This window comes from Mesocricetus auratus, unplaced genomic scaffold (assembly GCF_017639785.1).
Source record: "Mesocricetus auratus isolate SY011 unplaced genomic scaffold, BCM_Maur_2.0 Super-Scaffold_4256, whole genome shotgun sequence".
NCBI lineage: Eukaryota > Metazoa > Chordata > Mammalia > Rodentia > Cricetidae > Mesocricetus > Mesocricetus auratus.
The window spans coordinates 86,887,352-86,913,720 of record NW_024429182.1 but is presented as its reverse complement, the minus strand read 5'-3'; the positions used below and the strand labels follow the sequence as shown (position 1 = coordinate 86,913,720).

Here is a 26,369-nt window from a genome sequence, read left to right as displayed (position 1 = left end):
AAGCCTGTATTCATAGTTCTTGAGAGATGGAAGCAGGAGGATTCAGTGTTTAAGGTCATCCTTAGCTACATACTCAGTTTGAGGCCATCCTGGACTATAGGAGACCCTGTCCCAATTAGGAAACAAACAAACCGAAACAAAACAAAACAAAATAAACAAAATAATTTTAAAAAATTACAGGTTGACATTTTCCGTCTGTTTGGGGCTGAGGTCCCACTGTTTGTGGGGTCCTGTGTCCCCCAGTTCTTCCACACACCCATGCTGCCACTGCTGCAGTTGGCACCCCTCACTGTAGTGCCACTTTCTGCCTAGAACATCATCTCTCAGCTACCCCAGCACGGGCTTTCTTACATTTCCAGCCACATGCATATATTCCCCAACGTGCAGTGGGGCTCCAGGGATAATCCCTACTGAAAGCCCAAGACAGGTACCATTTCTTCCCCCAAACTGTCAGAAAAGTCTACTTGAAGGTACGATGAGTCTGATTGGCTCCTGGTGACCTTGAACACTTGTATATGTATCCAGGAACAATGGTGCCTTCCACAGGCTGCGGGATGATAAGAGGCTAGAACAAGCTGCCATGATCTTGTTTCTCACACACTGGCGGGTATGCCCAAGGGAGGTTCCACTGCTCCCACTTCCTGGCTTAGAAATCCTCCAAAGATAGCTGGCTGTCTAAGTGGCTTGGGGCCCATCAGCCGCTTTTCATCACTTGACAAGGTCGCTGGGCTCTGTAGAGACCTGCCTTCCTCTTCCCCTGAAACATGAAGGCACTTTGATGTCAGCTTTAGAGAAAGCCTGGGAACCACACACTCACAGTGTCACCCCTGTGGGCAATAGTGAAATCAAGGGGGGCAGTGCATCCTTTGTGAAAAATGCACCCCCCCTCCTGAGGGGGGAAATCCTTCAGGCTCTGCACTAACCTTGTTTCTAGCACACCGGGAGGCTGCAAATAGGGGAACCAGACCTGCTACCTCAGCAGTCCCCTTGGAAGGTGGTCAGCTGGGTGCTAATAATGACAGGACCACCAGCTGGGTCTGCTTTGGAGCTGCGGAGGCCACTGCTTCAGTTGGAGATGAGGATATTTTTAGGGCTGAATCTGGGTCTTCCTTCGCTCCCTCCCTCTGATGCTAAGTAGCCATCTGTATCTCCCAGGCAACCTCCTCAAATTGCATCCTAGAAAAGCAGGATGGGGAAGTGACTGCTGTTAAATACAGAGTGTGGGGCTGCTACATCATTCATTCATCTGTTAAGAAAGGAGATAGATATTGTTTCTCCCTAACATGGCATAATGCTTTCCTTGAAGCAGTTATATATACCCCCAACCATAAAATTATTTTCGTTGCTACTTCATAACTGTAATTCTGCTACTGAGTGATGGCTCAATTCCTAAGACCATTAGAAATGTGTGTTTTGTGGTGGTCGTGGCCCACAGGTTGAGAACCGCTGCTCTACAGGCATCCCCATCAATGCCCAGCTTGCCCTATTTCTGAGTTAAAACTCAGTTCAGCACACCTACCTAGTAAGAGTCTTTCTCAGCAGAGCCCCATGAGATAAAGGCTTGCGTACAGCAGAAGAGAGGGAGTATCAGTAAACTCTTATTTTTGAGCAGCTAGCCCAGCAATATGCCCAGCATGCAGTTCTGGGATTTGAGAAGCTGAGAGACAAGACAGCTGTGAGTTTGAGATCTGCCTGCCCCTCTCAGCAATGAGTGAGTTGTGCAAACTGAGTAGGGTCAGTGCTGGGGATAAAACTCACAGAAGTGAATTGAGTTCTGAGGATGCTAAGTGACAAACCTTTAGAAGTTTCAAGGGTTTGAGGGAAGAACACACAGCAAAGACTATAGACAAATGGGACCCAGGTTTGGGGGCAGGCGGGGGGGAATTGTTGCCTGCACTTGCCTGGCCAAGGGGCATGCCTCTCTAGAGGGTGGTACCCAGGGTACCCAGGGAATTCCAGCAGCCTGGAGTCATGGTAATGTTTGCTTTTACCTCCCAAGTCTGCCTGCTTTCCTCCCCTTGGGTGAGCTCGGTTCCAAGAACATTTTATGGATGCTGTACTGGGCCAAGCTGGGTGATGGGCTCTGGGCCTCAGGGGAGAGTCGGCTCTGGAACTTGCCCACTTGAAACCGATTTGCCTGGTCTCTGCTGTCACAGCGACTACACAGATTTCGCAGGACTCCCAGCCCTGAACCACTCATTCATAATTTTCTCTGAAATGATGAGGAACATGGCCACTCAGGAAAGCGAGCAGAGCAGAGGTCAGCCATTCGACATCCAAGAAAGAAAAGATGCAATGGACCCGATAACGAAGATGGTCTGCGTCATCACCCCCTTTCCCACAGCTTTAGCCAAAGCAGGGCCAGTTCAAGGCAGGACCTAAGCAAAGAAGAATGCACTCAGCAAATCAAGGAATGAGGGCTCAAGAGGGTCAGACAGTCCTAGAAGTCCTTAGCTGCTCGCATCAGTCCAAAAGCAGACAGTGAGGCTGGCTTTCCAGCTGCCTAGGCCGAGCATCGTGAGGCCCAGCCCGTGCCTCTCCCTCGACATCAGAACACCAAGGCCGGATGTTCACCTCGCAGAAGCCTAGGGCTGGGTCTCTGACCTGTGGCCAGGGTGGGAACGACCCACCACTCCCGGGACTGGGGCAGGGCTTCAGCCCACGTGCGTCCGCGTCTGCAGCACTAGTAGCCTTCCCCAGCTCAGGACTGACTGGGAGGGCGCTGGGGTGGGTTCCGCGCTGCGTGATCATTGGCCCTGCGTTTCAGGTCTGGGGCGGAGCCTCGTCTTCAGCCGCCCTGTCATTGGCCCAACCTCCGATGGGGGCGTGCCCCAACCGTGTCCTCCGCAGCTCGCAGAACCGCAGGCACCCGGCCGGCTCAGCCTGTGCCGGGCCGCCTCGCTCACTCCGGGCTCGGCAGGCGGCCCGCAGGGTCCCGGATCGCTGCGCCCGCAGCCGGAGACCAAGACAGGCGCTGAACCGAGGCCCAGACGCCCGCGAGACCTTCGGTAAGACGGAGCGGGAGTGGGCTCCGTGGTGCGCGGGAGCGGGTGGGGACCGTGCCAGCCCTGGCTGGACTCTGCGCCCTATCGGGCGCCCCTGAGGGTCAGGTGCGGCAGTCGCGTCCGCGATCTCATACCCACCTGCCAGGCGCGCCGTGGGCTCTCCACCAATCAAAACTGCCATTTTAACCTCAGAAACCCAACACACCAGCGCAGAGTGGGCGCCCTTCGGCAGCAGGGTCGCCTGTCATCGCTCAGGGGACCTTCCCCAAACTTTGCTCCACACAATCTGGGTTCCCGTATCTTTCCTATCCTCTCACTGAGCGCCTTCTTTTTATTTTATTATCTTTTTCTGCCTCCCTTCTTCTCCCCTCCTCCTTGATAACAGGAAGTTAAGTTGGGCCAAATGTCAGTGGCCTGGCCAGCGGCGGGCTGAGACCCGGGCTAGTTACTTGGCCGGTGGCGGCGCTTCCAGGGACCGCGCTGCTGTTCCTTCTATATCCTGCGACCCCTGACAGCCTGTGCTCATCCCCCGTCCAGGAGCACCTCATCCTTGGGTCCTGCCCTGTCGCTGGCTGGCCAATGGCTGGGGTCTCCCTTGCAGTCTGCCCCAGCAGCAGCTGTCTGGAGAGGGCGGGGTTAATTTATCCCAGGCCAGCCTCAGTCTCAACCGCACCCTCACCGGCACAGCTGGGAAGGGCCTTTACCGGACGGGGAAGAGGCGTGTTGAAACCAGAGTGCTCTCGTGTCTCCTTCCACATTGTTTATTCTGGGCCTGGGTTTCTAAAGTGGAAAGAGCTCTCGTTTGCAAGGCCACTTGGCTGCCCACTATGTCTTAAGTGGTTTAGTGGGAGGATAAAGTCAGTAAGTAGCCAGTCCCTTTATGGACAGACCCGGAGGGGAAAGAGCCAGAGGCTAGTTGGCCTTCCGCATTTCGCGTCCCTGAGTTCCCTGGCACCTGTGTCCTCTGCACACTAGTCACCAACGCGAAGGCAGTGGACCTAACAGGTGGGCCACCAGGACATTCCTTGTTTATTTCCCAGAGATTTCAAAGGCAATCAGGGTTGCCTTCTTCAGACGCATGGAAGAGGGCACAGGTTGGGTCCCGGTGGTTACTCTCCCAAAAGCCTGAGCTCCTGGCGCTGTGCCTGCTTCCTACCAGCTTGCCCGGTGACTGTGGGAATAAGCTTTGTGTGCGTGTGCCTTTGGGAGATTCTGGGGATTGCAGGAGTAGTTTGCAAAGTGCTTGAAAGGACAGCCAGCAGGATGCCCTGCAAACTGCCCCTCACTGTGTCCTCCAATGGAGGGGTTCTGGCAGTGTTAGCTGGGATATGGGGGGACTGACTGTGGTGCCGCCACCTCTCTGGGGCTGGCTTTCCCAGTAGAACTGTATTCATTGAAGTAATTTTGATCCTTAGAAAGAACTCTAGGCTTGTTCTTTCTGCAGTGGGTGTGGGGCAGGTTTTGAAATATGCTTCTTTAGCTGCTGAGTGATTGAAACCCACAGTTTGAACAGTCCCATTCCTAGGAGCTGCAGAGAACAGCCCTAACCCTTCCCTCCTGTGATGGGGGTGTACCTCTGTCTTTGTTCTCTCCACCATGCCTACATCTCTACCTGGGTTTGCCTTCCAACCTAGGCCTGACTCTGCTTACTCTCCACAGGAAGGGAGAGGTTCTGCCTTCCTGGTGGAGGGCTTGGCTGGGCTGGAGGGGGCTGAACATGGCTAACCCAGGAAGTCTGCAGAGAGAGTGCTAACAGTCCCTGTCTTTTAAAGAGCCTGGAAGAGGATGCTGTATTCTGGGACTGCTCATTCTTTACCTCATGAGCAACTCACATTAGCCTTCTGTAGTAGTTGGGCCTATGCCCATTTTACATTTAAGAAAACTGAGATTCAAAGAGTTTTCTACTGGCCCCATCAAACTGCCAAGTCTCATGATGGTTCCAGCTTTCAGTTGTTTGGGAAGGAGATTAAACACCACAGGAATCAGAGAAACCTTGGAATCCCTCTGGACTCCAGAGACTTGGTACCGACCAGTTCCCTAATGACAGGTCAGTGGGTCTTTCCACTCTGCTATGAAATGGCACATAAGCCCCAGCTGGTTCTCACAGTTCTGGCTCCTTGCTGTGTGTTCCTTTTACATCTGTCTCACTGGGGCATCTGCCACCATGCAGAGCAGTCACCTGTCAAAAAATACTTCAAGGAAAGCCAAAGCAGAGAATCCAGGGATTCAAGGCCAGTCTAGGCTTTATAGTGAATTCGGGGATAGTCCTAGTTACACAGAAAGACCTTGTCTCAATAACAAAGAGCAGTGGGTATGAATCATAGACCCATGACCCGAGGTGGCTGAAACAGGAGGATTGCTTCAAGTTTGAGATCAACCTAGTAAATATGAGTTCTAAGTCAGTCACAGCTATCTCAAAAACAAACAAAACCCCAAATCCAACCAACCAAGCATACATACATACATACATACATATTTCCAGAAAAAATAAGGTGGTATACCCAGTTGGTGGTAATGCATTCCTTTAATCCCAGCACTTGGGAGGCAGAGGAAGGTGGATCTCTATGAGTTTGAGGCCAGCTTGGTCTACAAAGCTACACAGAGAAACCCTGTCTTGAAAAATCAAAACCAAACAAACAAAAATGTAGAGTGGCATAATGAGCCCAGCCTGCACCTTCCCTAGTGCCCCCCCAGCCATTAAAAAGATGCTACCTTATGCTAATTTTATGACTTTCTCTTTTAGTTTTCTTTCAGTTCTTTTTTGTTTTAAACTTCCATTTATTAATCTGCTATATGTGTGTACATATATGAGCATGTATACTACAGTTCCTATGAAGAAGTGAGAGTACAATTCCGGGTAGTGGTGCTCTGCTTCAACTATGTGGGTCCCTGAGATTGAACTCAGGTCATCGGACTTGGCGGCAAGCTCCTTGACCTGCTGAGCCATCTTGCCCCCGCCCCCAAGCAGGATTTTTTTTTCCTAAAATATTTTAAAGCTGATTTCTGATCCATTGTCTATGCCATTTTTCCTTTATACAACCCAAGACATTTCACGTATAGAGAGAATCCCCTCACAAAACAGTAGTAATCTTACAGTGTCGCCTGTCCACATCCAGATGGGCATACAGGTCTGCTCGTCAGGAATGCCCTCTCCAAATGTCTGCTGGAGTGAGGATCTGTGCATAAGCTGTATTTGGTCACCAGTGCCTTGCTGCCTGCTGGGAACAGTGGACAGTCCCCTCTTCTCCATGAGCAATTAACCTCCAATCTCTAGAGCTCATCTCCCCTGGGATCACAGCAAAGCTCTGGAAACTGGAGTCCACTCTGTCCCTCTCTGGATCCTCAGGAATAAGGCCTGCACACAGGGGCCATGCAGCAGAGACTTGGTGAGCATCTGCTCAGTGGCAGAGCAATCCTCTCGAGGAGTGTACTCTGAATGGGGGCTGTCAGGGGCTCCTGTGACTGTGGTGCGTGTTTGGAATGACGACTTGCTCACGCTTGTGTGGCTGTTGCCGCAGTGAGCGTCAGCCCATAAGCATCCTGAAATAATAGCAGAACTATTTGCAACACTCACCCTCGCCACTTTGGTCTGTGGTGTGGAGCCCAGATGGCCACGTGTGTGCCCTCGGCAGCAGCTGGCCCTGCACATCACACATGGCTGACGGCAGCTGAGGGCATTCTCTTCAAGCTTTGAGTTCAGTTCTGTCAAGACCAAGTTGTGACTGACATGCTAGGTAGCAAGCAGGGTGCATCTTCTCCCCCTTCTTCCTCTGAGCAGTACCTCTCCTCCTAGTCAAGGCCTCTCTGCCACAGCCTTCCCAGGGAAGATTGAGTTCAGCTTTTGTTTTCTTAGTTTGTTTTTGTTTTGCTTTTTTTTTCTTTTAGCTTTTTGGAGAAAGAGTCTTATGCAGCCCAGGCTGGACTTGAACTCAGTATGTAGTTGATAATGGCCTTGAACTCCTAATCTTCACTGCTTCTACTTCCCAGTGCTGGGATTATGCATGTGTACCACTACGTACAGTTCATCTTTGTTTTTCTTTCAGAAAATGTAACAACATTTTAATACTTCTGTTATGTCAGTATTTGAGTTGCTATTTTTCCTTTCTTATTTACTTCTGAGGGTCTTTGGTTGGTTGGGTTTTATACTGGAGACCAAAGCCTGAGCCTTCTTATGCATGTTAGTCAAGTATGTGACTACTGAGCCATACCTCCTGCCCTCTTTAAAGTTTCTCATCTTGAGAGGTAGTCTTACTAAGTTGCCCAGGCAGGCTTTGAAGCCTAGGAAGGCTTTGAACTTAAGCTCCTCCTGTCTCAGCTTCCCAGAGATCTGGAATTGCAGGCATAGACCGCTAGGCATGACATCACCCTTTACTTTCTTTTTTCTCCCTCAAGTTTATATAGTAAAAACCGTTTTCATGATAGGAATTCCATATTATAACTTCTTTGAAACCAGGCCCTCAACCGCTTGGGTACCTGTAGATAAGCTTGGACTTGTCACATGCATTGATCCAGCTATGTGTATTGACAACACCTTTGAATTACTGGGATTTTGAAATTTGCTTAGATCATAATATTGTTTGTATATTTGATTCATTTTGTTATTCTGGAGACTGGGCCACTGGAGATGGTGGAAGAGCAGGCAGGCCCAAGCTCCAGCCTCTACTGTTCCATGCTGCCTCCGGAAAATCTTGAAGGACAGACATGTGTGCACCTCACTCTAGGGTACCCCCATCCTCCCTACACTAGCTTCTCTTTTTTTCTGGGCACCTCCTCCAGATGTAGAACACATCCATGATGATAAGGTGCCCCTAAAAAATTGATCCTCCTGCTGCAGGTGACCGATGTTAAAGCTGGCAGGAGTGATGGTGACAGGACCCCTCTGGTCATAAACTGCCTTTGCAGGGTGGCAGCTGCCATGAGTCTGATTTTGGCATTCTCCCTTCTCTGTCAGATGCTGAAGAATCATCATCATCATCATCCCTGTGCCCCAAGCACACAGCCCACAGCCTTTTGTGGTACCCGGTGCCAGATGTGGTCTGATTTCTTCCGTTCTCTTGCTCTGTCCCTGTGTGCACACCTGAGCATTGCTGTAGTCATGGGAAGAGATTCCCTGGCTCAGTGAGTATGCAGACCACTGTGTCTAAATAGTAAATACTATGTTTGGTATGTTGCAGGTTTTAGGTTTTTGTTTTGTTTTGTTTCTTACAGGTCTCAATATGTAGCCCTGTCTGACTTGAAACTATATAGACCAGGATGGACTCATTCACAGACATCTGCCTGCCTCTGCCAAGCACTGAGATTAAAGGCCCTTGATACCACTCCAAACTTGTTATTTTAATTTAAAGACGAGGTTTTATGCCCAGGCTGACCTCAAATTTATTATATATGTGACAATGACCTTGAGTTTATGATTCTCCTGCCTCTGTATAGTCCCTGAGTGTTGGGATTATAGGTATGCACCATGGCCATTTATACAATGCTGGGATTCACACTCAGGGAGTTTTCTGTGAAGGTGCGAGCACATTCCCAACGGAACTACAGCCCAAGGTTCTTAGTGTGTTCTATACGTGGCTTTATGCTCCTACACAGGACTGTGTTCTTTCCTCTCTGAATCTTCATCTCTGTGTGGCTACCTGGATACCTTATGGCTCTAGAATTCCTCCTATAGCTTGACTACATGGTATATAAATGTTACAGCTGGCCTTTTCCTAGGCAGCAAGGTATATCCAGAGCTCCTGTCCTTTTGACTGACTTCAGGAGCTGGGCAGCAAGGAGCTAAACAGTTGTTGCTGGCCTCTGCACTGTTAGAGCCACAGGTTAATGGAATATTCTCAGGCCCAAATTTCAGATACACCCAGCCCAGAAGCTCAGCACATGCCAGAAACAGGAGTGAGTGTCTAGAACACTCTGTCCTGGCCTTGCCATCTTCATATCAGTGTGCTGAGCTGCAGAGACACCCCTTTGCTCACAGCCTCTGAATGCTGGCCTTGGCCACTCATGTGAACACTGGCTGGATCTGGGTCTCAGGGGTTCTGGGAGGCAGGAGCATGAGGAGCAGGTTCGGGTGACGAGGTACATGCGTACATGCAGAAGAACCACTCAGATCTTTTAGTCACTAAAGAGAGCTGCTTCCTGGAGTAGAGTAGACCCAAGTCTGTGGGGAATCTGGCTGCTGACTCCTGTGTTGGGTGCCTATTCATCCTAACGTGCCCTGTGCAGTATTCATGGAGTTGATAGCTCCATGTGTGGGGACATCTGGATTTTTTAATACTTGGAAACAAAGATGGTAATGGACAAGAATTTCTTCCTGAAGGAAGTGGGTATCTGACAGTCAAGGAAATGGGAAAGGGTAAGCAGAGTGGAGGGAGGGCACACATGTAAGTACTCATTCTAACGCAGGCACATGGATGCTTGGTGCTTCCCTGTGCACACATGAATACACTGTATTCACCCATTCACACACATGGATACATAGTACTCTCCCTACACACACACACACACACACACACACACACACACACACACACACACACACACGTATAGATGCATGGTTCTCACCTCCACACACACCGAGGTGGTATTTACCATCACAGGCACACAGCTGCCGAGAACCACGCCGCATGCACACATCGATGGGTGGTAAAACACTCATCCGTACAAAGGGAACTAGTGAGGGTGCAGGCCCCCTTCTTCTCTCAGCCTCCGCCCATGGCTCTTCTCACTATGGTGGTTGCTGTTCCAAGTCTCCTGTACACATGCGGTGGGCACATTCTCCCACCCACTCCACAGTCTGCTTGTCCTTCTGTCTGTTGGGCACCCAGAATGGGAAGAAACAGGATCCACAGGACCCCAGAGACTCAGCAATGAGTTGGTCCAAACTTAGCTGTTGCCCCCTCCATGCATTTAACCGCCTCTCCCTGTGAGAATTCCTTTGTGTTAGATCTGCGGGACTCAGAGCATCCAGGTCCCGGAGAGCAACATGAGGAGTAAGTTCTCCAGGCCGGTGATAGAGGCAAAAGCGAGCAAGCAGGCAAATGAAACATGCTAAGACGGACCAGGGTTTGAATCCTATCCATATGGCCTTGAAAGTGTGTGAACCCTACCATTTAGCCTACAAAGAAGAGGCGGCCACATTTATCTCGAGAGACTGATGTGGAGGTGAAATTGAAATATTTACAGAGGGCCCTGCATAGGCATGGATTCCAATAGTCCCTTTTTTCTAAAGAGTGGTCAATCTCCATAATGAGCATCATGAATGGCCTCCTCCGGAAGTCCCACTCGGGGTCTCAAGCTCCGGTGCCGTGGCAGAGTCAGCCAGTTCTCCATTTTTTTCTGCAAACTGAGCTGCTCCTGTCTGCCTGTCTATTCCCCCACCCCCACCCCTCTCCCTGCTCTTGTGATACCCACTTCCATCCCACCCAGCCTGCCAGCACCCATCCTTCTCTGCCCTTCACCTCCTCCCCACAGCCTCCTCCTCACTTCCGTCCCTTCTTCCCTGGCGAGCAGTAGCTTCCTGAGAGGGCTCCCTGTTTAGGGTTGCTCCCTGGGGTGTTTATGCTGCCTCTCTTCACAAGCGCCTAGCAGATGTCTGTGTATTGCTGAAACTTCATCTTCAGCTGGAGAGAGGAGCTGTCTTTCTTTCTTTCTTTCTTTCTTTCTTTCTTTCTTTCTTTCTTTCTTTCTTTCTTTCTTTCTTTTGGATCTCTAATTGTGGTGGCTGCACAATACAGCTTAGATTGCCTCCAAGTCTAATTTGTCATTGCTCTCCAGCTTCAGCTCTACCCATTATGAACCCCCTCACATGCTGGCAGAGAGACCTTATATGTCCTGATTTCAGAGCAGCATTTAAATTTAGCATGCAGTTGTAACCACTTAGATAGGTAGGCCAGGGGAGTGAGGGCAACCAACTTTCCTGGTTCAGACAGATGGTGTGAATGAGAGGAGCATTTTTGTATCCATAGCAACAGCAACCATCCCTTGCGCCCCCTCTTTCCACCTGCAGGATTGAGCAGGCACTCAGAGGCTGCCATGAGATTAGCTGGCAGCTTGGAAGTTTTATCTTTCCCTTTGGACTGGGTGGGGCTTGAGGTGCTCAGGAAAGGGGATCTGGGTGGCTTTAGGTGATTTTGACCTCTGTGTCAGAGGAGGAAGAGAGAGTATGAGTCACAGAGCCATGGGATGTTAAGTTGGAAGGGCCCTCTGATGTCACGGCCATAAATTTCCCACTCCTGCCTTGAGTTTATGTGTGTAGAATAAGGGGCACAGACAATGTATTTTTCTTTTTTTTAGGCAGGGTTTTATCATGTAGCACAATTGGCCTTAGCTTGCAATCTTCCTGCCTAAGCCTCCTGACTACTGGGATTTCAAACATTCACCCAGCTCCAGCCTTACTTAAGGAAGACAGTATTGTGTAGGGTGGACTAGCCTTGGCCTCGAGATCTTTCCATATCAGAACACATCTCCAGAGCCTTGAGGATTGAATTCCTACCTTTGTTTTCTTGGCCTCTGATACAAACCCAGATTGTTGGTTTGTTTCCAAGACAGGGTCTCACCTATGTTGCCGGGGCTGTCCTGGAACTCACTATATAGACCAGGATGGTCTAAAATTTACAGAGATCCACATGCCTTTGCCTCCAAGGTACTGGGATTACAGATGTGTGCCTCTACACCCAGCTTACAAACCCAGATTTTAACTGGGAAGGGCAACTGTCTGTAGAGAGTTGTCTCAAATCGGCTATCAGCTGAACCTTGAGCGAATACACCAACACGAGCCAGTTGGGAGTCGTGGAGGAGAACTGCAGAAAGGACTATAAATAGGTGCTGGGGTGGCTACCAACAGCTGTAGGCTCAGGCTTGTTAGTGCCCAGCAGTGTGCAGCTGTTGTGCTGGGGCCCAGATCCAATTGCTCTTCTATTGCCCAGAGTGAGGTATGCAGGACCAGCTTCTTGCTGCTGCTGCACACCAGGAATGGGTATGGAATGCACACAGTGGGTGCCAGCCAGAGGACTTCTTGGAGGTGGAAGGGGTAGGGCCAGCTTGTTGGTTGCAAAGCTCCTTGGAAGATGAGTAGGGTGCCCTGGATAGAAATGAGCAGAGGCAAGAGCACACAGAGGTGTGGACATGTGCAGGATGTGAGCAAAGTCAAGACGCAGGAGGAAGCCACCAGAGAAGACTAGGGCACCTAATCCTTGGGCCAGGTAAATTTAGGCCTGCACCATCCTCCCAATATTGAATGCTAACTAAGACTAAACTGTTGTTTACACTGAGAGGTACCCTAGAAAATGAAATGGAGCAGTTAAGGCCAGGCTCCAAGGCTTCCTCCACACCCAGGGCTTTGCCTGGTAGCCCCCTTTGTGGTTACAGGGTCTGTATAAGCAAACCCATCTTTCTAAGTACAGCGACCCATTATGAAACTCCCCAGCTCTAGGGTTGTAGAATACAGTTGATCCATCCTTTCCTACAGCTTGTATTCTGTAGAGCAGCCCTCTTACACCCTTTATTCCCTTCTTCCAGGTCATTTTTAGGGGAGAAAATGCAGACATAGAGGGCACTGACCCCAGAAACAGATCAGGAGGTTCCTACTTGCCTGAGGTAAGTCAAAGCAGCCAAGCTGCATGGGGGGTGTCAGAGCCCAGGGATGCCCTCCACCAAAGGAGCAGCCTGAGGAAGAATGGTTTCTGTAGGAGTCAGAAGCTTGCAGAGCCCAGCATCCCCTCTGCAATGTTGCCGGCTCTCTAGCTTTACAAGTCTCCCTTCTCTCTGTGTCCTGGCCAGGAAAGGGAGGTGAAGGCTGTGCTCAACATCCCCCTGCTGCTGCTATTAAGCTGGTGGGTGGTGGCATGGCAACTCACTGTGCTTACGGTTTTGACATTTGAGCAGGGCTGCAGGCACCTGTCTCTCTCTCATGTGTGTCTTGTGGACACCATGGGCTTATGTCATGGAATAAATTGCTCTTGCAAGCTACAAGTGGAAAGAGTTGAGTACACATGGGAGCTGAGGCTGGGGTATGGTAGGGAATCCTCTCTTCTCTTCTCTTCTCTTCTCTTCTCTTCCTCCCTCCCTCCCTCCCTCTCCACCTCCTTTCCTCTTCTCCTTCCTCTCCATTTCTTTCCTCTTCTCCCACTTCTCTTCTCCCTCCAAGCACCCCTTTCTTTCCTTGTATCAGTTGTCCTAATGGGAGCCCGGGTTGGCTACTCCATGACCAGTTGATCACTCAGCACATTTGATCTGCAGTTCAAGACCTTTGATGTACTGTCTATTGGAGGCAGGTTATCGCAGTCAGAATTGGATAATCTGTCAGGTTTAGTGACATTATTTACTTTACAGGATGCATGTGAAGATTAAATAGGACCTCAGGCTCAGCACAGCCAGCCACCAGCACCTGATATACCAGTGGAGTTGTTTTTCTGGGTCAGAGTTCCTCTTGCCCTCAAGCCTCCCATTATATTGTTCCATAGGTGACTTTAGCCCTTAAGCAGTGGCTTTTAAAGACTACCTCAGTTGGGACACCATCACAGGCAATGAAGAGATGTAGGAGGCTTGCCTTCTTCTGAGGCCAGCATCCCACTGGACTCAGAACTGTGGGGTGAGGAGAGTTCTGATCCCACTGGGTACTTCATTTATTCCATTCATTGTCATTTAAATATTTATTACTCTATTAGGCATTAGACAAATATTTTTATATTAGTCCTGAGTTTTGCTTGTTTAGGTTTTTGAGAATAAGAATCTCATTCTGTAGTCCAGGCTGTCCTGGAACTCAAACTCTGTAATATAAACTCCTCAAACTCGTTTGCTATGTAGACTAGACTAACCCTGACCCTCCCACCTGTACCCTAGGGCATGCATCACCACACTTCACTCATTTCATATTCCTCTTGTGTGCAAACAAAAAGAGAATAAGACTGGTCACAGCATTTCTGAATCTTCTTCATGCTTGGGGCCCAGCTCTTCAGCATCTCATTCGGACCTGCCCTAGTTAGCATTAGCTGTCAGCTTGACACAGACTAGAGTCACCTGCAAAAACTCTCCGCTGAGTCATTGTCTTTATCAGGTAGTGAGCATGTCTGTAAAAGATTGTCTTGAATGAGAATTGAACAGTCATGCTGGTCATTTCTTTTTAGGTTGCATTTTATTTATTTGTCTGTGTGGATGGGGGTGAGACTGCCTACCACAGACCACACATGGAGGTCAGAGGATAACAACATGCAAGAGTTTATCCTCCCTCTCTACCGTGTGGGTCCCAGGGATCGAATCCAGGTTGTCAGGCATGGTAGCAGTTGCCTTTACCCTATGAGCCCTACCACTATTTAAATCTGGACTTTGTCTTGTTTGTCTTGAGACAGGGTCCTGATACGTAGTTCAGTCTGTTTTGAATTTGAAGTCTTGCATGCTGGGATGGGAGCATGCATGCCCTTAAATACTGACTTGTTCTGAGAATCATTTCAGGTGTGCGTGTAGTGACCACAACACCCAGGTACACAGGGTTCTCAGAGAGCCTCTGGAGTGATGTTAGAGACCACCCCTTAGGGGACCTCAGACTTTAGCCAGCTTGCTTTGCAAACACAGGTTCCAGTTGCCCTATTGGACCATCTCTTCCCTTTTCTGACCTATTACAAGATGCCTACTGGTGACCAGGTAGGACCTGCAACAGTCAGGGACCTGCTCTGACATCATATGCCTCAAGTTCCCACAGGGCTCCAGGACCACTTTCAGGTCTGGTGCTGTCTCTCAGATACAAAAGCCACCAAGCCAGTAAGCACTCCTCTCCAGATGTGTGCAGTGCTCTAGGCTAGAGCTTTTTTAGCCTAGAAGATTTGAACTCATTAAAACTGTTTAGAGATCCTTTAAAAACAAAAGGGCTTGTGATATAGATAGGTAGTAGAGTGTTTCCCTAGCATGCTCAGGGCTCCAACAGCGAAAAACTAAAATCAATGACCAACAATAAGAAAAACAATACACCTAAACCAAGCTCCCATCTCATCTGAGTGACCCATGTCACCTCGGGGGAGGTTCTTGTGTCTGCCTCTCTCTTTCCCTCTTCTCAGTCTGGAGGCTAGAATCACATTTCCGAGTCTCAGCCCCAGCCAGGTCTAGGAGCACTTTTCTCCCCCAGCTGTTAGGAAGTCTGTTATCCTCAGATCCTGTGTACCAACTTCCCCTTCTGTGGCTCACAAACTTCACAGGAAATGGTTGTTTTTCCTCCACATTTCCTGTGTCCTGGTCACTAGCTGGCTCTGCCGTTGCTGTGGGAACTAGGGAATTAGGCTAGTCCTGTTACCATGGAAGCTGCCTCCCTCTTCCGGAAGATGAATGTCTCGGAGAGGCCAGGCAGCTCTGGTCAGTAGCCACTGGGGTCCATCCACCTATCAGGACCAGCAGCTTTCGGGGACCAGTTGCATTCATGCCAGCAGTTGGCTTGAGGCTTCCACCCTGAGGCAGCCGCTTGCCTCAGTCCTGTCACTTGAGGTCTCTGTGTCTCACAGGCTTTCCACATGAAGATTATTTCTCCCCCTGCCCTAATGCAAGTCCATCTCATACAAGGCTAAAGTGGTCACAGGAGTATGTGGAGCCGGTTGTCAGCTAAAGGAGTGGACTCGGATTTCGACTTGCAAATGCACGAAGAGCATTGTTAGGAAGCAACCCAAAACGGCTTACCTGTTAGATTGACACACTAGCTAGGGACCAAGAGAAGGGAAGATGTTTTGGGAGGGCTTCCAGGGTTTTAGGTTTGAGTATATTTCCTGTTCCCCCTCCCCCAAAAGTCTCAGGTAATCTGGGTATAAAATTATCTAATTGGAGTTGGTGAAGCTGTGTGGAAAGAGTGTGGCTTCCAAGTCTGAGTCGGGCTTCTGTTGACTTCCGCTCACCTGGGCCTTAGCTGCTCAGGTATGCAGCAGTTACTCCAGCTCCCTGCCCTAGCAGAGGGAGGTAGGAAGACCATTCAGTTCTCCACTGTCCAGCCTAGGCCCCACACAGAGCATCTTTGAGACATGGCCTCCTCAACTCCACCTGACTCGTCTGCCTGCAGGACAGAACTGGAGAGCAGAGTTTGGTGACTCACACCTGTAACCCCAGCACTCAGGGGGACTGAGGTCGGAAGAGCCCTGGGAGTTCAAAGCTAGCTTGTGCTACAGAGTGAGTGCCAGCCTAGCCTGGGCTACAATGCAATATCCTGTCTGAAAAAGAAAAAAAGGAGAAAAAGTCACTGGAGCTCCCACCGTTCCTTGTAACATGGGTTTGCTGAGAGCTCTCTTCTTAGCAAGCTGAGCCAGTGCGGGTTTCTGCCGTGAGTCACCGCCACCTCCACCCTGGTGATTCCTCTGTTAGGCTTCTGTGTCTGAGGGAATCGCACTCTGAACCCCTGGTCTGCCAGGAGGAACCAGACACTTAACTTTTCCAGACCTGTGGTGCTTAGCAAACCACTTGGTAGGCCCTAGCCAGGAGCCTTTGAAGACACAGGTCCACAGCTGCTTGTGCAGATAAGCAAGCAGCAGCCAGGCTTGGGGAGAGATGGAAGGTGTGGGAGGGGCCAGTTCAGGGAGAGGTTGTTGAGAAGGTGGCTTGCTTATACCCGGAAGTGAACAGAGAAATGTGTAGCGTACCTACTGTGTGCCTGCTCCCTGTGCTATGGGGACATTGGAATTCGTCAGGCTTGGCAGCTCTTCCCAGAAAGTTTACAGTGCCAGGAAAGCAAGACTCACGTGTGTAAACAAGGGCGGTGGGGGATTGGGAAACATCAGCTCAGCATCCAGGAAGTTCAGGACTGGTCCAGATGACAGAGGGGAAAGAGGGAAGACCTTGGTGTGAGGAATGTTCTCTGTGGGCTGGGGAGACCTGGAAAGTTTCCTCGGAGGGGAGAAGGTGGTGGTGATGTTTGCTGTGGACCTCGAGGGGTAGGCGAAGTGCAGATGGCAAGTGGGAGGGATCAGAGAGCATGCTGGAGGGAGGGGAGAGAGCTGGTAGGAGTAAGCATACTCTGAGTAGGTGACGTTGAACATATGAGGAGGGTCTTCTGTGTGGGATGGAATAGGGTGCCCATTGACCCCTAGGGCCCAGTAAGGAAAGGTGGACAGGGTTTGGTTTCAATCTATTCCAATCTGGGCAACTCCAAAGCACCGAGGAGCAGGAGGGCAGGAGGCATGCTACTTTACCATTGCTCCCCCAGGATGGCTTCTCCCTTGACATTTTCATTTTGTTTTGTTTTAGAAAAGTTGCATGTGCTCAAGCTGGTCTTGAACTTGGCTATGTAGCCAAGGATCCTCCTGCCTCTGCCTCTGCCTCTGAGTGCTGGGATTACAGGCACACCACTGTACCTGGGGTCTGCTTCATGCATACTAGGGGAGTATTCTACCAACTGAGCTACATGCCCAGCTTTCCCTGGACATTCTAAGGCCTATTCAGTCTTCTATGGGTATTTACAAGATGTGGCTCTATTCCTCTAGAGCGGTGGTTCTCAACCTTCCTAACACAGCGACCCTTTAATACAGTTCCTCATGGTGACCCCACTCACAAAATTATTTTGTTGCTACTTCATAACTGTAATTTTGCTGCTGTTATGAATCCTAATGGAAATATCTGATAGGTGACCCCATGAAAGGGTTGTTCAACCCTAGGGGTCACTTCTCTAGAACAAACCAGTCACTGCTCTAAGCTCTGGATTTACAACACAGGGAGGGTGGGGGGATTGGGAGGTGATTAACAATAACAAAACAGCACCCTATCTCCCAGCTCCTGAAGCTCTTATCTGAGGAAAGAGGGACAATAAAATGTCAGCACTGAAAGATAAGGGGAGCACTGGAGACAACGTAAGCAGGAAGGGAAAAGGGTGTGCTGAGTGAGAGAAGGTGGCTATTATAAATCAGCCACCTCCAGGGAGGGGTGTCTGAATCCCACAGGGATCTGGAGTCCCCATCAGATGCTCCTTACCCCATTGGGGTCTTTGGCTCTAGGCAGTATGGAACTGTACATGTTCATGAGCAGAGGAGTCAAGAAGAAGCCAGGTGTGGTGCGCACACCTGTAATACCAGCACAATACAGTAATATTGTTGTGTGTTCAAAACCTGCAGGAGCTACACAGTGACTTCTAGGTCAGTCTCAGTTACAGAGTGAGATACCATCTCATAAAAACAAAAATAACAATGATAGCCACTGTTATTAAAATGCACAGCCTTGCAGATCAGTTAGCCTTCTGCCTTTTTTCTCTCTGGCCCTGTCACTCTCAAGCCAAGAACACATTAACAACTTGGTCTAAGTTGATCATTGGCCATCCCCATTTCCCTTTTGTGGTCTGAGGTCACAGCTGGAGTACAAACAGTAGGGCCTGGAGATACTTTGGGGAACCTTACAGTTGAAGTGGGAGGTGGCAGGAAGGTGCCCAGGCTTCACCGAGGAGGAGGGACAGTGTGAGTGTGAGGCCCAGGGCCAGAGGATACGGAGACTGAAGCAGAGACAATGGTGATGCTTCCTCCCTGGGGTAATGATGCTGTTAGCTAAAATGCTGCTAAGCCAGCCCTTACCATGGACTTCTAAGATGCTATGGCAGGGACCCTGAACAGGGAAGTTCAGCTCAATGAAAGTGTCCTGAAGAAGTCCCTGCAGTGAGGGGAGCCCACCATGCTTTCAGCTTGGCTTGAAACAGCACTCCCTTCTTCTCCCTGGCAATCTTGAATACTGGGACTTGGGGGCTTCTTACATGCAAATAGCAACCTTTTAGATTCTCTTCTTGGGCTAGAATCCATGCCTGGCAGGTCTTCAGAGCAGAGCAGACTGGAAGCTCAAACACATCTGCTATGGAGTTGAATTTTCACCCGCCACGGGAAGAGAAATTACTGGGTTTTGAAGTGTTCTTGCCTCTGAACACCCTCCGTAATTTACCAAAGGAGCGGGTGCTGGAGGGTGCTGGAGCAGGCTCTGGGTGACAGGGGTCCCAATGGAATTGCTGCCCACAGAAAGGCTCAGATCCCTTCTAACCCCATCCCAGGTGGGTCCCGCTGTCCCTCAGCTTTCATGCTGGCCTGCTTTGTTATCGTTCACAGCCCTGCCACCATCCGTGCCCATTTAATTTTTTTGCTTTGGTTCTACAACACTTCCCTTACCCAATCCTCCCCCTCCCAGGCTTGGTTCCAGTCCTGCCTACTTCAGATGGGCTCTTTCCACCCATTCTCCATCTGTCTCTGTGGTGGGAGCCAGCAGCCCCCGGTTCAGAACTTAGCAGCTTCCAGAGTGGAGCACTCTTTCCCAGGGACAAGTTTTGAGCATCCACCATATCCCAGGCTGCCAAGCAGAGGCTGGGACTCTAGTGGAGTGTGCCTGGCCAGGGCACGTGTTCTGTCTCTGCTCCTCCGAAGGTTTGTGACTTTGTATAAATGCTTCCGTTTCCTTGGCCTCCGTGTCCTCTATGAAGGGAGTGTGTGATGACTGCTCACACATTGGGAGCACTGGCTGGGATGCTCTCAGCTCAGCACTCTCAGCTCCAACCTCACTGGAAATGGATGGCATATGGCAGCTTTTATCCTAGCATCATAGTTGTTACGGTTTGCATATGATACATCTCCCAGAGAGCTGGTGTGTTTGAACACTTGGTGCTCAGAAGGTAGTGCTGTTCTGAGACGTTGGACAACCTTTTGGGCATGAGATCTAGTTGGCAGGCCTCATAGGCAGTAGAAACTTGGACTTAGGGTTTGAGACCAAAGTCACTTCTGGCAGAGATCCCTGTTTCTTGATCTGCCAAGATGTAGCAAGCCATGTATCAACCTCCTGCTGCCACGGATGGAGTCCCAGCTGTCATGCCTTTCTCGACACAATGGACTGTTTCTTTTAAACTGTGAGCCAAAATAAATCCTTCCCTCCTACTGTCACTTCTGTCAGGAATCTGGTCACAGCAGGGAACAGCCAACACTTAGCTCTCACACAGGAAAAAGGAGGCACTTGACTCAGAGCTGATGTGACTTAGGTCTGGTCTCTCCATTGGCACCCTTCCTCCTGCTCCCTCTGCTTCCTGAGCCCCAGCCCACACTTCCCCACTTCTTCCTCCAACACCAAGCAGTGCTACACTCCATCACCATACAATTCTCACCAGCCACCAGGAGTGAACCAGATCAGGCCACGAGAAAAGACAGTTTCTTTGACTGATAGGTGGCAGAGAGAAAACAAAAGAAAAAAAAGGGAAAAGAATGGGAATACTTAATTGAGGGATCCCTGTGGTGGGGGCAGCTTATACTGTTCCCTCTGTGTGCCAGGTAGGCTGTGGGCTGTGCATGTCCCCTGGGTGTTGGCAGGTAATGACCCCCAGGCTTGGCTTATTGCCAGCACCTCTATACACAGGTGCAGTGTAGACCCTGCCCGGTGCTTGTCTCCTACCATGACCGTGGTCAGAAGGATTTTCGTATCATGCCAGACCATGGCTTCCAGTTTCATTCTCCAGCAAGTGTTGGAAGCTTCCACTTCTGCCTGTGGCCATGTACTCTTCTGTGCCAAGAGTTGTTTGTGTCTGGACAGGCCTTTCCCACCCCTGTGCACTATGGGTGCTAGACTTCCTGGGAACTGGTAAGCAGGTGACTTACTTATGAGGCTAATGCTTCAGGAGAGGTGGGGGTAGTCTGTTTTGGTTCTTCATTTTTTACTGTCAGGCCAGAGATTTTATTATTTTTGGCAATTTAAAAAAAATGTGAAAAACTAAACTGGGTGGTGGTGTACGCCTTTAGTCCTAGTACCCAGGAGGCAGAAGCAGGTGAATCTCTGAGTTCAAGGACAGCCTGTCTCCAGAACAAGTTCTAGGATGTCCAGAACTACACAGAGAAACCCTGTCTAAAAAAAAAACAAATAAAGCAAACCAATAAAACCCTTTAAAAACTCACATAACAGTAGAACTTCCTTTTCTGGGGAGAAGTTAGAGACTACTTAAAGGCTTGGGTCAATCTATCTAAAGATAACTTTGTTGAGCTCAGTACCACGAGCTGAGCACCGCAGTCTCTACCTGTTAAGGCAGACTCCCTGGGGACAGATAACTAAGCAAAAACAAACCTGACTCCCCATGGGAATCTGACAGGTACACCTGCTTAAAACACATAGCTCATGCAACCTCCAGAGACTCATATAGAACTCTTGGAGATTAAAACTTTCCGTGTAAGGGCAGGCGTATGTGCATACGTATGTGTGTGCATGTGTTCAGGAGTGTTTGTGTGTGCCTGGGGTTGGAGCCCAGAAGTCTTGGGGGCCATTCCTCAGGAGTCATCCACCTTGTGTTTGGAGACATGGTCTCTCAGTGGCCAAGTGAGTGAGACTGACTGGCAGTGAGCCCCAATGATCTGCCAGTCCCTGCTTCCACTGTGTTGGAATTGCAAATTCATACCACTATGTCTGGTTTTGAATGTGGGTGCTGGGGATCAAACTCAGGTCCTCATGCTTTGGTGGCAAACACTGAAGCAACTAACTGATTCACCATCTCCCAAGATAAAAAACTCTTAGGTGAGCCGGGCAATGGTGCACACCTAATCCCAGCACTCTAGAGGCAGGTGGATCTTTGTGAGTTTAAGGCCAGCCTAGCCTGGTCTACAGAGCAAGTTCCAGGGTGACACAGAGAAACCCAGCCTTAAAATACTAAAGCAAGCAAGCAAACAACAACAACAAACTTCTTAGGTGGAGAGAAGGCATCACAGAAACACAGACACACATTTGGGGTACCTGAAGCTACCTCTATTGTCTGTCTTCTGACAGCCCCTGAGAGTAAATAGCAGGACAGCACCATTGTCCTTTGGCCATTCTGAGCTCAGGGATTAGTGATGGCAGAAATGACCCATGTGAAGAGGGAGCCCAGGCTGGGGAATTAGAAGACAAGACCTGGGGAAGCCAAGGCATGAGCCATGTGATGGGTGAGTTGGTTACTGATCTCTGTGATCCTCTGTCCCTTGTCTGGAAAGGACCCAAATGATCACCCGATTCCCAGAATGATGGTGTAGGTGTGGTAAGGCCGTAAAAATGGGACAAGTACTCCAACAGGCCGTTTCCCTCCCCTTTCATCTTTCTTTCTCCTTTTTTCCCCTCTTCCTCCAGAGAGCTACATTAAATAGTTATCTTAATTTTGAGGGATGGGGTACCACTTTGAAGTCAATGAGAATCAATCCTAGCTCTATATTTTTCTCCTACTTTCCAAACAATCGTGGCAATGTCTGAGGCCAGGTTGTTGCCAAGGACTGCAGGATCAGGCTGCTCAGTCTTGGTTCTGGCAGCCTCCTGTGCCCTAAGAGTACAGATCCAGGGTCTTGCAGTGGTCTCCCCTCCCTGCTGCTTACAGACACCTTGATGCTCTTGTTTGCTTTGCCCTGGCTGTCTTGGGTATGACAGTGGACAGCTGGCTCTTCTTCCTGGGCAGATTTGGAGGTGACAAAGCAGCCATCTGTTCAGGGCTGTTGTTCACCAGGATTCTCCATTTAAGGAACAGGAGCCAAACCCAAATGAGCTTATGTAAAGAGGGAGTATATCGGAAGGTGCCAGGGCGAGGCTCTGAAGAATCGGCCCAGGAAGGAGAACAGCGGGCTGCCAGCCTCCCTTTGCCATAGTCCCCTTTTTAGTGGTCACCAGGTGCAGGCAGCTCTCAACTTACCTCACCCAGCCTGAGGAGTGGCTGGGCCTAGGGGGCCAAAACGTCCAGGGACTTTTCAGAGCAGACTGTATGCATATTCAGGCTTGAGTCTTGTGCCTCCATCTTGGGCTGAGGAATGGGAGACAGGGTTGGGTCTCTTACGAGAAGATAGGAGAACACTGTCTTTCCTTGTGCTTTCTTGGTGACTGATGGCTAATATTCTAAGGTTCTTGCTTGTATAACTCTGTTAGTCTATAAAGTTGACCCTGTTTTATGTGCCATGAAACTGAAGCATGGAAGTTAAACAGTTTGCCCAAGGATGCTTCCTCCCTCCCTCTTCTGGAAGGACTAGGTCAGGCAGAGGGCTCCAGACATGTCTCTTGCCACTCACTCTAATGGTTAGTAACAGCTATGCCATTTCCAAGCACATGCTGAGAGCTGGTGTTTGGCTAAGTCTTTTACCATAGTATCTCATTTAATCTTCAAACTGTCCTTATTGGGTGGTTACCAGAATTAGGTCCATTTTAAATAAAAGAAGCATTTTTTTGAGACAGGGACTCATGGATTCCAGGCTGATCTCAAACTTACTAGATAGCCTAAGATGACCTTGAACTTTCGAGCCTATCACCTCTACCTCTTAAGTGCTAGGATTACAGGTGTGCACCACCATGTCTGGTTTTACGTAGCACTGGGCATGGAACCCAGAATTTAGTGTCTATCAGGAAAGTATGCCAACTGAGGTCCATTCTCAGCCCCTGGCATCAGCTTGTGACTTTTCCAAGGCCACTAACTATGTTAGAGTACAGGAACCAGACTCGAAAGCCGAGATGTTGACTGGAGAACCTTTAGATGAAGACATTTCTCTTGCTCAATCAGAGACTCCTGAGTGAGGTAAATCCCAGACTTGGCTCAAAATCTGAACCTCTGTCCTCTGTCCAGCCAGCTGGGGTGTGGAGTCCTCTCATTGCATGCTAATTTGAAGTTTGAACCTACCTTGATGTGTCTAAATAAACTCACACCAAATGATCCCTGAGCCAGCCCATGTGATATGGTATATCCAAGTTCTATATTCACTCATTGCCTACCCATTTTTATTAATGGTTTTGGGAATTGGACCGAGGCCTTGCACAGGCTAGGTAAGTAATTCTCTTACTGAGCCACACCCCCAGCCTTTAGTCAACAGCTATTTCCTGAATGCCTGGAACATCCCAGGCCCAGTCTAAGTTCATAGAGTACTCAGGGAAGCCTCTGACTCCATGCAGCTAGATGTGGAGAATATCAGACAGGAAGATTCCCTGAGTTCTCCCTTGGGCTTCGCAAGCTCTTGGGATCCACAGGGACACATGTACCACCAAGTCAAGAACACAGGGGACCAGATTTCTGCTTCTTGACTTTTGCCTGACATGATGTCAAGTTCCTGGGATATGATGTTTCTTCATCTGACTGATCACAAAGGGAGGCTTTGTGTGTCAAGAAACAAGTACAGGCCTGGTTTTGGGCTGCCCCACCATGGATCCATGTGGTTAATGCTAGTTGGGACTTTGGTTCAAGCACATGACATAGTTCTAGCTCTTTCCAGGGCAAGTGGATTCGCCAATGCAGAACGTAACTAGCCAGAACAAAGCCTATTCCATGGGTAATTCCATGCCTAGTCTATTAACCAGTCACCTGTGTTTCTAAAGCCAGGGTCTGTGGACAGCTGAAGAGGCACAATGGTGAGGAAACCACCAGTTACGTCAAGTCCTTTATTGTGAAGATGAAGATATGGTGGCAGTGGACACTGGGACCTTTTGATCGTGTGTAATAACATAGGGCATGTTTGACTATTGGTCAGAATGTAGGCATTGGTTGGTCTTTTGAGTGGCTGGATCACAGTGTTACCAGACCTCTGGGATTCTGACTAATGTTGCCCTGACCCAGCTATGTTCATCACCTGCTACTGTGAAAGTAACTCAAGTAGACCCCCAAAGAGCCCCTCTTTCCCTACTTTTCTTCATAGATCTCATGAGCTCTAGGGAGCAGGAAATGATACCAGATTCTTAAACTCTGGTTAGACTGGCAGTAGACTTCCAAATTCAGGATGTTTAGCTCTCTTATGCACTGCTCCTAGAAGCTTCCCTTGGGATTCAGTCCAGATATGTTGAAGTCCCTGGCTGCTCTGACTTCTGGCATGAGGCATCAGTACCAAGCCTACAGCTCAGGCTGATAGAATGTAGCCAAGGCAGGCTAGCCTGTTCCTTGTTTGGCACTGGCCCTGAGTGCTGTGGGCATTGTAATAGGGATGATGATAGGTAGGGTGTTAGCTCCTGAAGAGGTGACAGCTCTCAGAACTTGCCAGCCTCACAGGCTGTGCAAGCCACCACAACTGCACCAGGTCTTCATGTTCAGGGCACCTCAGCTAGGATGAAGGGATCCTGAGTGTTGAGCATGTCAGTGTGGGCTTAAGCCCTGCCATCTTGTAGGACCAAGGAAAGTGCCAACCAAGCTTCCCAACTTCAGCTTCTAGTCTGTGCAGAGTTGCTGGGATAGTGTCTGATCCTGGCAGTGCTAACTCCTCTGTGGCTGGCACTTAATAGAGTTTCTTCTCATGAATGATATGAATAACTGGGCAGGGGATCCTTCCTCCCCATATTCTAAACATGCCTCTTTATGTGCTAGAGAGAATACTGATGTATGAGTGTGTGTGTGTGTGTGTGTGTGTGTGTGTGTGTGTGTGTGTGTAAAAGCTGGACCTTTGCTTCTCCAAAGCATGGATATTGCTTCTGTGTATCTCAGATTTCACATCTGTGTTGGTTTTCATCCTCTCAAAGTCTCTGACACATTTGCATTTTCTTTGAATGTGAAAATAAATCACTAGAAATATTTTGTATCTCTGAACTCTTTCTTCCAAGCAGGTGTGCAATCATTTTCTACAGCAACAATTAGGATGTAACCAAATCCTGTGGGTGGTCACCAGAAGTCAATGTAATAATTTCGTTAGGAAACAGCCATGCTCAGCTGGCTCACTAACTTTCTAGTTGATTTATCCTCTGGGGACCTTTCCACCTTAGACAATGGGACAGATTATACATTAGTAACTTAAGTTTTATGCCAGTTGGACTGCTTAGACATTCTGGCACTTTCTCAGTAAACTAAAGCAAACCTAGTGTGAAGTCCAGGGTAACCCTCCATGGAGACATAACTGGCTGTCTTGTGGGCCTTCAAACCCCACCTCCCACACATGCACTTCTCGCTGTTCTGCCTTATTCTCTGCCTCTCCTCCACCCTGGCTCCATTCCCACTGTCCTGAAGCAGCTCACCGTGTCCAGGACATGCCGTTCCCCTAAGGAGATTTCTTTGCCTCCCAGGAGAGGCTGGTGAAACTTCTGTCTTCCCATGGTGCTGTGTGGGTTCCTCAGACCCACCAGACTTGGCTCTCACCCATAGGCCAAGGAAGTCTTTGGGGCAAGGAACTACCATTCAAACCCCCTGTCTGAGCTGGGCACAGCTCCAGTACAGTGAGGGTGAAGATGGGTAGTAGATACTTGCTCAAGGATGTGAGCCCTGAGTTTGTTTAAGGCCTTGAGAGCCTGAAACTCGGTGGCACCTGAAATACAGTTGTATTATGTTCCCTGAAGTGACAAATCACAAGCTGTCAGGGAGCTTGCTCCAGATCATATACACATGAGGCCCAAGCTTCCTATTTTCTGTGTCCTAGGTTTGTCTGGCTTCTGTAATAGCAATCTTTATCATGAGAGAGGTTATTTAGAACAAACCACTCATTATCAAACAAGGAAACTGAGGCC

At 49.3% G+C, this 26,369-nt stretch overlaps 1 protein-coding gene across 8 annotated transcripts in view; it reads left to right on the top strand.

Annotated features, from left to right (window-relative positions):
* The first annotated feature begins 2,849 nt into the window (after window positions 1–2,849).
* The window catches only part of Mical2 (microtubule associated monooxygenase, calponin and LIM domain containing 2), a 130,031-nt gene continuing 106,511 nt past the window's right edge, over window positions 2,850–26,369 (top strand). For 5 of the 8 annotated variants that reach the window (XR_005881159.1, XM_040756246.1, XM_040756245.1 and 2 more), the window contains exons 1-2: window positions 2,851–3,008; window positions 12,519–12,596. The gene's annotated coding sequence lies outside the window, so the exon portion shown is untranslated. Of the gene's footprint in view, window positions 3,009–12,518; window positions 12,597–26,369 lie in introns of all 8 variants that reach the window. The other 3 variants (XM_040756243.1, XM_040756244.1, XM_040756242.1) reach the window with 3 other exon arrangements.